The following is a 12,792-nucleotide window of genomic DNA, read 5'->3' as shown; positions in this document are numbered from 1 at the left end:
TCAAGCCCCCACCCTCCACCCCAAAAAGTTAGCTGCTGTTACTTTTACTTACTTTCATGGTCTGTAGTAGAAAACACACTCTCTTCCCATCCATCCACTCAGTGCCTACAACAGCACATATCCCAGTACTTGACCCCTGTGATAGTCTTCCAAGACTACTCTCCTGTAAAAGTATTGAAAGTTTGAAACTATGCCTTGTAAATCTGCAGACTTAATGTAATGTAGTTATACCTCAGTTATTGGGAAAAGTAGTAATTTTAATTACACTTGTCTCTCCACATATGCTGGGGTTAGGGGCACAGGATTCCCAGGAATGTGGAAAAACCGCAGATAACAAAAACACTGGTTTTACCTGAGAGAACAGCTTTCTGTGAATCTCTAGGTCCTCCAGTGGAACTCTGTGGTCAACATTTGCCAGACATTGGCCATAGAATTGCGCTGGAGGAGCTACAAATGCCTAGTGGAGTGCTCTCTCTAGGAATCTCTAGGTCTTTCCGTGTGACTTTTGGTTACAGTTGACCATAGAGTTGCACTGGAGGGCCTAGATATTCCTGGAGAGAACGTATTAATCAAATCTGTGAATAATCAAATCTGCAAAAGTCAAAGCCACAAATGTCGAGGGAAGAGTGTATTTACTACTGAGGCCTTACCAGGTATTGATGACTATAAATACCCATGTATTGTTCTTAATGGGGCATATAGTTGTGGGGGACTACCTGCAAAATAAAAGCTTTTCCCTGAGCTTGCTCCCAATCCATTTGGGGCCTGCAGTTTCCTTTTTTTAAAATATATATATATATTACAGTGTAGGATATGGAGTCACTGTGGCCCCTAAAGAGTTGTTTAGGACCTTATCACACATTGGGGGGGGGGGGTTATAGCTCAGATCCGCAGTCACTCCTGTTCTAGCAATGCAAAGCGTGATGTTTTTCCACACCAGATCCATAGTCACTCCTCTCTAGCAATGCGGATTGAAGTTAAAACGTCATGTTTTTCCACACCTGGTTGCCTTTCTGTTGTCCTTCCGAAGTGAGGGGCAAGCGAAGTCAGTTCGATTCCAAGCATGTCACGTGATGTGGACTCAAGCAAAGGGGAGTGAGTGCACATTGTATTACCACACCAGAGCATACTTTGAGGGTTCAACTATTTGAATCATCCCCCTTGCACATGCTCAGTGGGGCTCTGGACGCTGTTCTTCCCTGCCCCCTCCTTAGCTGTCATCCTTCATGGGGTCTAGGAGAAGGCAGGAGATGATGGGATAGGTCGCTGGGGGTCCCTGGGGCCAGTATTGGGATGCAGGAGAAGGCAGGAGATGATGGGATACGTCGCTGGGGGTCCCTGGGGCCAGGATCAGGATGCAGGAGAAGGCAGAGGATGATGGGATAGGTCTCTGGGGGTCCCTGGGGCCAGGATCGGGATGCAGGAGCAGTCAGGGGATGGTGGGATAGGTCGCTGGGGGTCCCTGGAGCCAGGATCAGGATGCAGGAGCAGTCAGGGGATGATGGGATAGGTCTCTGGGGGTCCCTGGGGCCAGGATCGGGATGCAGGAGCAGTCAGGGGATGATGGGATAGGTCGCTGGGGGTCCCTGGGGCCAGGATTGGGATGCAGGAGAAGGCAGGGGATGATGGGATGGGTGGAAGGAGGGGAGCAGATGGGGGTCTAGGAGACGGCAAGGATGATGGGATTGGTGGGTGTCTGAAGGAGGGGAGCAGATCATCGGGGTCTAGGAGAAGGCAGGGATGATGGGATGGGTGGAAAGAGGGGAGCAGATGTTAGTCTAGGAGAAGGCAAGGATGATGGGATTGGTGGGTGTCTGAAGGAGGGGAGCAGATTGGGGTCTAGGAGAAGGCAGGGATGATGGGATTGGTGGAAGGAGGGGAGCAGATGGGGGTCTAGGAGAAGGCAGGGATGATGGGCTTGGTGGGAGGAGGGGAGCAGATGGGGGTCTAGGAGAAGGCAGGGATGATGGGATTGGTGGCAGGCTGAAGGAGGGGAGCAGATCAGGCTCTAGGAGGACGCAGGGGATGATGGGATCGGCTGGTTGGCAGAGAGGAGGAGATGGCATGAAGGAGGAGGAGGAGGGGGATGACAGAGCAGCAGGACGCAGGGGCCAAGGGTGGGTGGCATCGGAGTGCTTTTCCACACCAGACCAAATCTCAGTGCAATCGAAGGCAACCTGGAAGCGAATTCTCTGAAGTCACTTTTTTCCCGGTTTTACCAAAATGAGGGGTGACTTCAGAAACACTGCTGAAGCACTTTGCAAGGGGCTCCCATAGAAATCAATGGTGTCTGATAACACAGTCACTTTATGACATGAAACCGCATCATTGGAAGTGCAGTCAGTTCGGAAGTGAGCTGGAACTGAGCCACAAAACCACCAAAAAGCTCCGTATGATATACTCCTTAGTTTGGTCCTAAAGATCATAAAGTATTTTTGGTTTGCATCTCTTCCCAGCCCCAATCTTAGTGACATGCCCTTCATTTCCACACTTTCCGCCTCAGCCACTCGCCTGCAGTGATGCTGAATAGTCAAACTGGTGCTTCTAAAAGCTGCCAAAAAGTAATGCATGTCAAAGAATTTGAATAGTCCAAACTGGAGGAGCATCTGCTGCATATTTGGAGGCCAGTTGTCTGCCTTCAGGGTTCTGCATAGATTTAAAAAAACAACAACACAACACCCCACATTTATTTATGTATTTTTTATTTAATTTATATTCACCTTTCTCCTGAATGGAAGCCAAGGCAACTCACAACATGGATTAAAACAAAGTATAAGGGTTTTAGAACAGTTAAATAAACTACCATATTAAAATATCAATGTTTTAAAACAGTATAACATCATTTTAAAATATTACATTAACAATAAAAGTGCAGTACAATAACATCCCAGAGCCACAAAACAGTGATACCTTTATGGGGCCAACCAAGATGCACAAAATACATGATGCAATCTTTGGAAGTCCACTGGTTGCTTCAGCAGGCAAATGTGTTGAAAATCATACAGGGGAATTGTTTAAAGCTTTTTTTTTGTGATGATGTTAGTCACATGCATTTTGACAAGATGTTGCTGTGTTGTTCTGTCTTGAGATGGTGTGGAGGGATACCTATGCAGACATGCCCTTCCTCATCCTCCTGGCCATGTGGCACTAGGAACAAAGCATTCCAGAGTCCAGGAGATAAAATTTGTATCCCATTAGCAATACAAAAAGGTGCTTCCTCTGAGATCCAAAAGTACAGTGCAGTGCATCTGCTCCTAGGCACACACACCAATAAGAGACCTTTCTGTGTAGCCACCTAGAGCCAAATGGCTTTTCAGATAAAAGAATATTTCCCTACTGATGGAAGGAGAGCACAGAAAGGGCCTGCCTAGTCTGTGACTGAGTTCTGCCACCTAGGAGCAGCCAACAAGAAGACTCTCTCCCAGCTAGGTGCATTAGGGGATTCAGGGGATGCCAGGTGATACCCTAAATGGGGGTGACACCACTGCTCCTCAAACGTCTGCTTTTTGGCAGAAATGGGCTGTGTATTCACCTGTGTCCCATTAAAATGCTAAAGAGATGGGGTGGGTGGTGTGAGGCTCACTGGGAGGAGAAAGGAGAGGCCTGTGGCTGTTGTTTTTTTAAATTCAAATTTCAAAAAATTAATTTTTAATTTAAAAAATAAATAAATTATTTTTAAAAATCACCAAATTTTCATTTTAAGCACATGAAACTGTATATGTAAAAACATTTAGGCTGTGAATATGATATTGTAATTTGAAAGTATAATTTTAATTGTGCTAGTTGTTTGTGACGCAACTGTTACCATTACATTCAGTGATATTGGGAAATTACAATTTAGGAGTGATATTAGTACCAAAAATATTAGAATCATAGAGTTGGAAGAGACCACAAGGGCCATCCAGTCCAATCCCCTGCCATGCAGGAACTCTCAATCAAAGCATACCAATAGATGATAATCTAATCTCTGTTTGAAGACCTCCAAGGAAGGAGACTCCAATATACTCCAAGGGAGTGTGTTCCACTGTCGAACAGCCCTTACTGTCAGGAAGTTTCTCCTAATGTTGAGCTGGAATCTCTTTTCCTGGAGCTTGCAACCATTGCTCCAGGTCCTGTTCTCTGGAGCAGCAGTAAACAGTCCAACCCCCTGCCATGCAGGAAATCTAAATAAATGCATCCCTGACAGATGGCCATCAAGCCTCTGTTTAAAGACCTCCAGGGAAGAAGACTCCACTACACTCCAAGGAAGTGTGTTCTGCTATCAAACAGCCCTTACTGTCAGGAACTTCATCCTAATGTTGAGGTGGAATCTTTTTTCCTGTAGCTTGTATCCGTTGTTCCGGGTCCTCATCTCTGGAGCAGCAAAAAAGTTTGCTCCCTCCTCAATATGACATCCCTTCAAATATTTAAACAGGGCTATCATATCATCTCTTAACCTTCTCTTCTCCATGCTAAACATCCCCAGCTCCCTATGGTGTTCCTCATCGGACATGGTTTCAAGACCCTTCACCATTTGGATACGCTCTACTTTCTCAATGTCCTTTTTGAATTGTGGTGCCCAACGCAATAATAAGGATTCAGTTTGGTGTGGTATGGGAGAGGTTTATTTGTGTGTGTGTAACAGCATGAGTGACCACACTGGGTGACACTAATCCTAGTGACCCCACAGTTCTCTCCTGTGTCCTCACCAAATGCAAATGTTGATGGGGGTGAAAGAAAGGCCTCCTCTGAAAATCTTAAAACATGAACTGGTTCAAAAAACAAGACCCCTGGAAATGGCAAGAAGTCCATTTCTGGTTTTGAAAAACAGTCGTATTTTATAATATTAAACACTGCAAGGGGCCATGCAACCACTTTAAAAGGTAAATTTTCTAGGAGATGCAATGCATCCTCTTTTGGGACCAGAATATGGAGTCTGAAGGAGCTGAGGGCTGCGAAGACAGTTTTGGGGGGCACTAGAGCCACATTTTAACAACATTGGCACTGATAGCATTCACATACATACTTGTGTTTATTAGAAACGTATTCAAAGGAATCTTTACCCCTTGAATGGAATTCTGAAATGTTTGGAAACACTTTCAAGGGGTGCTGAGACAAAAAAATTAATCTGAACAATAAAATTTACTAGAGAGCTCTAGAAATGGTTGTACCAGTTATAGTTTAGCTCAGCCTTGAGGCCTGTTACCCTATCTGATTAATTGGTTTAGGCTGCAGTTGTCATCAAACTTCACCCAACAACCCAAAACTATAATGTACTGTTTCAGGAGAGCTTTCAGCTTTCAATCTAAATGATGTGTCAATTCCACCTCCCTGGGGTATTTCCTTCAGGGTCTACAGCATAAGGGGAAAAACAAGGGACCTTTAGGGAATTGTTTGAAAATAGAGGCTCCAGCCAAGTCCTTATAATTGGGGGGTGAGATCAGCTCTCATAATGCAAAGGGAGATATGGGGGGAGGCTCTAGTCAAAACAGTCATTAATTCTTAGTTGAAATGCATATCTACAGGAGAGATTGAAGGTCTAGGGATTCTTAGATGTATAAAACAACACCAACTAGAAAGTGACACACTTATAACAGTAATGAACATGTCTCTAGTTGGCCAGTGTAACCTATCGGTTAGTGAAACAACAAAGTTCCAACTATAAAACATTTTCTAACATTTTGTGTTTCACAGACTTTTTAAAAGCTAAAGGACACAAATTGATTAGATGGTTTTGCTCACGTGGCTTGTCTCCCATCAGGTTTTCCAGATTCTTCGTCAAATTTGTGATCAGACCGCTGCTTCCTGCTAAGTTTTTCTTAATTAAAAAGAGTGCTTCCTGGCTGTTTCACTTTTTTCTCTCTGTATCATTAAACTATCACACTTTTAAACTATTTTCTACCTTCTGGATTGCTAATGGTCACCAGCTTTCTAAGAAAAGCACCTTAAAATTTGACTCAATACTTCATAGAATGTATGTTTTGTTTCATTTTGCATGCATATATAGTTAAGGGTTATTTGAATAACTGTTGTTAATTTACCTGTATTGTGGTCCTTTGTGCAGAAATACTGGCATTGTCATAATAAAAAGATATGACATGATTTCCACGAAGTCTAATTTTTTTTGTAAGCAGTGTAGTTTGGTTTGTTGTGATCTTGACAGGCATATCTTCCTTTGCACTGTTCTGCATCTGACCTGACAGAATCTTACATTCAGCTTGGAGTTGTATAGCCAGCAGTTTCCTTCAAAAAGTTGTGTGTTATGTATGTTTGAGTTTCAGTCTTCTCTCTAGCAGTTTTTCCCCAGACAAATGGCTTTGTAGGTTCCTCGTGGGCAGTCTGGTTTTTATGTACCTACACACCCACACACACACCACTATAAAAAAAACACTTTAGGAAAATGTGGTCTTAGTTCAAGATTGCTTTTGTAACACCAAGAAGACATTGGTCCTCAGCACGCTAAACTAGATGTTGGTCAAGAGCCAGATGCTGAAGACTTTTATGAGCATAGTTTTTTGTGGGTTTTTCGGGCTATGTGGCCATGTTCTAGAAGATTTTCTTCCTGACGTCAGAACATGGCCGCATAGCCCGAAAAACCCACAAAAAACGATGGATGCCGGCCATGAAAGCCTTCGACTTCACACTTTTGTGAACAACAGAAAGTGGGAAAGTCCTGCTTTTATTTTGCTGTCATGATAGCATTTCTGTGACTTGCATATTGTGGTTGCAGTTTCAAGACTTCGAATTATTATTGGACAAGGCAGAAAATACAGAAAGAGAAGGTCTAAACACTGATTTAATACAAAATTAACACCCTGTCCCCACTTCATTTTCCTTTGTGTATCAGTATTTTGTTTTCACAAGCTCCTTCTTATTCATTGGGAAAACGTAACTTATTAGCTCTTTAGTTCAGAGGTACTTGTTCTTGATTTCAGCCTTAATAGTGAAATGTTTTATCTCTGTCAGCCTAAAAATATGTGTGTATGTGCCTTCAAGTCACCTGTTGACCAATAGTCTAATTCATCCAGTGTAATCTCTATTCGTTTGGCAAGCTGAGGCAGGAAAGTCTGTTTGCACTTTGTGTAAGAAAATTTAGCATTACCCCTTTAATGTAATAAATGCTCTTACTGAGAGTTGGATCCTTGAGTGTAAACTTCGAGGGGATTAGTTAATGAGGTGGTAATTTATTTTAAAGTACGTATTTAGTGAAGAGCTTCTCAACTTTATTTGACATAGCCCCATCAGGCAAGTCCAATTTGTCAAAACCATTAAATGGGCTCCTCTACTTTGGGCTGAGAAAAGGTTGCCCCTTGAGGGAACTGACAGTCCTAGAAACAGCTTCTGATTTAATAGTAGCACATGCTTCCTGCAGAACTTAGGGAAGCTGCACCAGTCACAGGCCAACTTGGACTCTGGCTTTTCCTGTTTTGCTTTGTCTTTTTTAGCTCAGTAATTTTGGTTGGGGAGAGAAAGAGAGAGGGATCTTGCCTGATGCAGTTGGGGTTTCAATAGTTTTGTGGTTTTAAACTTGCAGAGGAGAAGGTAATGTGGGAAGAGTTGGAGTTCATCTTCCCCCTCCCTCTCCCCCTCCTCTGCCTCCCCCAATGGCCCAGCCTTGCAGTGCAACGTCTGATCATTAATAAACAGCAAGCACTCGCTTTGCCCTCTGGGCCTCAAATAGTACAGTGTGCAACAAGGGAGTGCAGGCGAGGCACGAGGATGGAAACAGTAGTATCGGATTACAGTTTCAAAATATCACTGGAGCACGTTAGCTGGCTTACGCTGTTGACTTGCCGTATAATTGTGTTGCTTATTTATTAGGAAAGGCTTTCCCCCCCTTTTCCCCAATTAACATGGATGTTACCTAAGACCTTGGAACTCCTGAGTTGTCTTTTTATAGAAATTGCTGTGAAGTATGGGCATTGTGTCAGTAATGCCTTTATTACTCAACTACTGAACTAACCTTTGTATGCAGTAAAGTTAATCTGAATCAAATTTCTCTTAAAATCACTAGGTTGAAACAATGATGGTAGAGTAAACGTTCAGTGTATTTTATTGAGTGATTGAATAGCCTGCCTTTCTCCTAAGATGGGATTCAAGGTGGCTAGATGGAATTCTAATTTAGGTGAATAGTCTCACTTTTACTTTATTTATACCTTCACTTATATCTGGGCTTTACCCCATCACTGAATTTGGAATCTGTAGAGTGGAATGCATGCAATTTAAATATTTTATTTGGAAACACTTCACCATGAACCAGTTAGTATGGAGGAAGAATTGGACCCGGGACATTGCCAGAATTCCAGCCTTGCCATTGCAAGAGTTCTCCCAAAACACATGCCAAATTGGCAATGATAAACTTTTGGTGTATTTTTAGATGAATTAACATAAATATGTTGGTGTGAATTGGTGGTCTCATCTCTTCAAATGACATAGGCAATTTCAAGCAAGCAGGATCTGTTTTGGCACATAACATTTATGGTGCATGTTTTTTTAAAAATGAGAATTTTGGTCAAAGCACCTAATCACTAAGCTTGTCCCATTTACAGACTGTTAGGGGATCTCCAGTGGAAGGAGAAGAATGTAGTTTTGCTGAGCTCTCTTATCCCATAACCACTCCCCATTTCAAAGAATCCCTCAGTCATCTGGAGCAGACTCTCAGGGAGCTATGAGAGGGAAGGGGGTATTGGTGAAGATTCCTCTCCTTCCTCACTGGCAGGATTGCCCTTGAGTGAACTCAGACTCCAGGTCCTTGACTATTCCTGAATTTTATTTAATTTATTTGCATGAGTAAATGACTGAGTGTAACCTTTAGCTCCAATAAGGACTATACTTGCTGCCCAGTCCACAAACAGTTCTGAAAAATGTCATGCCTGCACTGAATTTATGCCTACTGATAGTGTTCTTTCAGAGTTAGAAGCTTGTTCTATGTATTTGTGGCCCTCCTAACTTCAGTTTGATTAACCTGTGCTTTCACCTATTATTCACGCTGAAGCTAATGGTGAAAGTAGGTTTGTCTTAAATGCAAAACGGCAGATCTCTGCAATGTGTGTTTTTTGGCAGCACTGACATCTTTGCAGTGAGGACCAGTGAACACTAAACAAGCCTTTGTTCTCTGGCTGCCTAGTTATTTCCCAGAACTGAAAAGGAGCCAATTTTGATGTCATTCCAGAAAAAAAAAATTCTTGATAAATAATGCAGCTTCACTGCTGAGAAAAAGCAAAGAATAGAATGTAGAATTTGTTTATAATACAAAGAAGAATACCAGATATTGGGGAAATCCTGATTTGTATTACATTACACATGTGCTGGTGAGTGGATTGATTCTGTCTTTCATTTCAGTTTGCCTTTCTCTGTACCCACCTTGAACATGACATATTACCTGTTACAGCACATGTAACGTGCAAGCTCTATACATCTCATGTTTACATTATTTGACCATATTCTCTTTTACAAAGCAGCTGGTGTTGTGAGATCTGCAGGGGAGGCCCTTCTCTCTGTTCCACCATGCTCACAGGTATATCTGATAGTAACATGGGAGAGAGCTTACTCAGTGGCTGCCCCCAGGCTCTGGAACTCCCTTCCTAGAGAGGTTACACTGGCACCCTCTCTACTTTCTTTCTGTAAACAGGTGAAGACTTTTCTATTTCAACACCTGTAAGGACCTATTATTTAGGTCAGACAGCCCTTGTATAATGTGCTGTTCCCTCTGCTGTTGATATTTTATGGTTCATGTTTTTAACTGGTTTTATTTTTTTATAGCTTAATCACTTTTTAACTTTTGTATTTTGTAAAAAAAAAATTTCCTAATCTGTTTTATGCTGCCTTAAATCCCAAACATAACGTGTGGGATATTGATGTTGTTACTAATAATGATGGATGGAGGCCCAATGATGAAAATTGCACGTAGCTCCTGTAGTACCAGAATTGGAGTCCCAACACGTGCATACAGTCTGTATGTTGGGATGAACAACTTCATGGCATTGGGGCAGCCTTTGTTGGCCCTTAATCTCCCCTCCCTTCTCCTGCCACCACAGAAGTTTCTGCAGAAGTTCAATGGCAGCTGCAGCAGCTCTAAAATGCAGGAGACTATCAAGCCCTCTGACATGGCAGAACAGATGGTCTCCAAGGCCACTAAAGGAAGTGACAGAAGATCCCAAAGTAGGGGGGGAAATGGGGTGATCAAGACATTTTCTCATAACTGAGGACAGGAACACCAAAATAGAGTTAAGGACTCTATATTGCCCTCTTCTTTCTCTTGCCAAATATTGTCACACTTTACAACATGAAAACACACAACAGTGAACAAAATGGTTGCCAACCATTTAGATTCAGGATCAGCTCTACATGGTTTGTAGATGGCATACACATGAAAACAAAAAGGAACTTATATCTAGTTCTGCAAGGAGATTGAGTAGACACCATGCGAACCTACTTGAATAATACTGTATTCTGAAAATAGGCCAACTCCATCAAGGCCATTAAAACCACCCCATCAAGGCTATTAAAACCACCATCAGATGATGGGCCATTGTAACATAAAAACAAGTACTTGAGAAAACAAATCTTCCTTCAAATACTGTATCCCTAAGCTGTGATGGATTTTACAGTACTTTTGATTTGAACTTTGAAATGGTCATGGATCTAGTCCAGTTTTGGTGCACCACCATAATATCCTTGTAACAACTTGTTGTTAGTCTAGCAACTCTGTGTTGCACTAACAGCAATTTCTGAACCATCTTCAAAGATAGCCTCTTCCACTACATTGCACTAAAGTAGTCCACCTGAATATTATGTGAACATGTGTAACTGAGGTAAGACTATCATTGTCTAGGTTAGGGATGCAGTTGGTACACATAAAAGGTATTCTGTATGAATACCCGGGGGGGGGGGGAAGAAAGGGCAAATTAATGAATCATGGAGCATCTACATATTACATTCTTCTTCCTTCACTGATGTACAACTCTGTCTAAACCAGGAGAAGTATTTCTTTCCCATACTACATTCCAACAGCACTTCCATCTTACTTGGGGAAAGCTTCAAGTTGTTGGTCCTTATCATTCATTCTGTTACTGAGATCATTCATTCTGTAACTATCTTAACACAGCTTCTGCCTCACCTGAATTAAATGGAAGAGAGAAGTAGAATTGGGGATCATCCATATCTTGATACTTGTCTACACATCACCAGATGACTTTGCTGAACAGATTCTGTAGATTGGATGTATATAAGATTGAACCCTTTTTGCACTGTTACAAGCCCCTTCCTTTTTTACTAGTGGTTTCTTACAGGTTACATTTGCCTTTGCTGCTGCTCGCAGTGAAAAAAGATTATCTTGGGCGGGTTACATACCGCCATGAAAGTACGGAGTCAGTCCGTACTAGGGTTAGGAAGGTGCGGTGCTTCCGCACCCCCCTAACCCTAGTACGGACTGAGTCCGTACAAAATGGCGGCCCCCCTTCCACAAGGGGGCCGCCATGATGACGTCACGACCGCGCCGCCTCTATATGGGGCGGCGCGGACGTGACGTCATCGGTCCGCGCCAGGGCGCTTAGTGTGCCCTTTCCGCAGACCAGGAAGGAGCTCCGTTTCGGAGCTCCTTCCTGGTTTGCAGCGGCGCTTGGCCTCGCTGGGTGCAGCCTTCAGATGGCTGCACCCAGCGAAGCAAGGAAGAAAGGGGCCAAGCGGCCCCTTTCTCCTCCTCCCCACCACTGCGGGGTGTCCTTGGGGCTTGAAGCCCCAAGGACACCCCTTTTCAGGCTGTGGGGAAGCAGCATTTTGCCACTTCCCCGCAGCCTGAAAAGCGGCGGATCGGGGCCTCAGCGGCTGCCGTTCTGGCAGCTGAGGCCCCGATACACCGGGGAAAGGGGCGGGTGCAGCCCGCCCCAAATGCGCGGTCTGTAACCCGCCATGATAGAGTGATTTGAGGTGGCATTGGAGAGTCATTTTTTCATCCTCTCAGGAATGCTTATACAGATCACTATCTACTCCCTCCCAGAAAGGAAAGAGGTTTGATGAGATGTGCACGAGCCCATGGGGGCCCTCAATGCTTGAGCCAGCATCACAGGTGATATGCAGGGCCAAAAAAGTTGTGTACCTCTGTAGGAGATATTGGGTAATATGGGGGGGGGAGGACAGGCCAGAACCTTGTGGGGTCCCTTGATCCCCAGCACCATGTCCTGGAATCAAGGAGGTAATGAACCTATTTCCAGTTAGACAGCCCATCCAGAGGAATACCGTGGCCAATAGTATCAAGTCACTGGCAATTCCATAAGAATCAATAGAGTTGTGTGCTCCCCTGTCTTCTAATATAAGTCATCTCTCATGCAGATTGAGGTTCAGTACTAGACCTGAATTTCACTAATGTATCATATGTCAAGGAACACTGAGTGTGTATTTCATGACACATATGAGTGTATGTGTGCATTGCCCATGCTTTGGGTCACTTTGGAGGTATGCTGTTTAAATGCTGCATGCGTCCTAGGAGGCCAGAAGCCACGCCAAAGCCACACATCAGTCCTAAGGACTAGAATGTAGCTTTGGTACAGCTTCTGGCCTCTTAAGATGTGTGTGTCATTTAAACAGCATACCTCCAAAGTGATCCAAAGCAGCTTTATTTTGGCCTGCCTGTTCGGGCCCATAGATATATACAGAGAAAATGTTTCATTGCATAAATGTCTGGAGGTGGCTGTGTGTGTGTGTGTGTGTGTGTGTGTGTGTGTGTGTGTGTGTGTATACTTCATCCTTTATGGGCAATGGTCCCTGGCAAAAAATGGATTGGTGACTCACTTCTTTGTCATTTCAGGATTAGTA

General features: G+C 43.5%; 1 protein-coding gene across 2 annotated transcripts in view; it reads left to right on the top strand.

Moving 5' to 3' along the window:
* SERTAD2 (SERTA domain containing 2) overlaps nt 1-12,792 on the top strand; it is a 131,906-nt gene that overhangs the window by 104,309 nt on the left and 14,805 nt on the right. The window lies entirely within an intron of this gene.

Source organism: Sceloporus occidentalis, unplaced genomic scaffold (assembly GCF_023333645.1).
Source record: "Sceloporus occidentalis isolate IW3139 unplaced genomic scaffold, rSceOcc1.0.p SCAF_4, whole genome shotgun sequence".
Classification (NCBI taxonomy): domain Eukaryota; kingdom Metazoa; phylum Chordata; class Lepidosauria; order Squamata; family Phrynosomatidae; genus Sceloporus; species Sceloporus occidentalis.
This window is presented reverse-complemented; position numbering and strand designations above follow the sequence as displayed.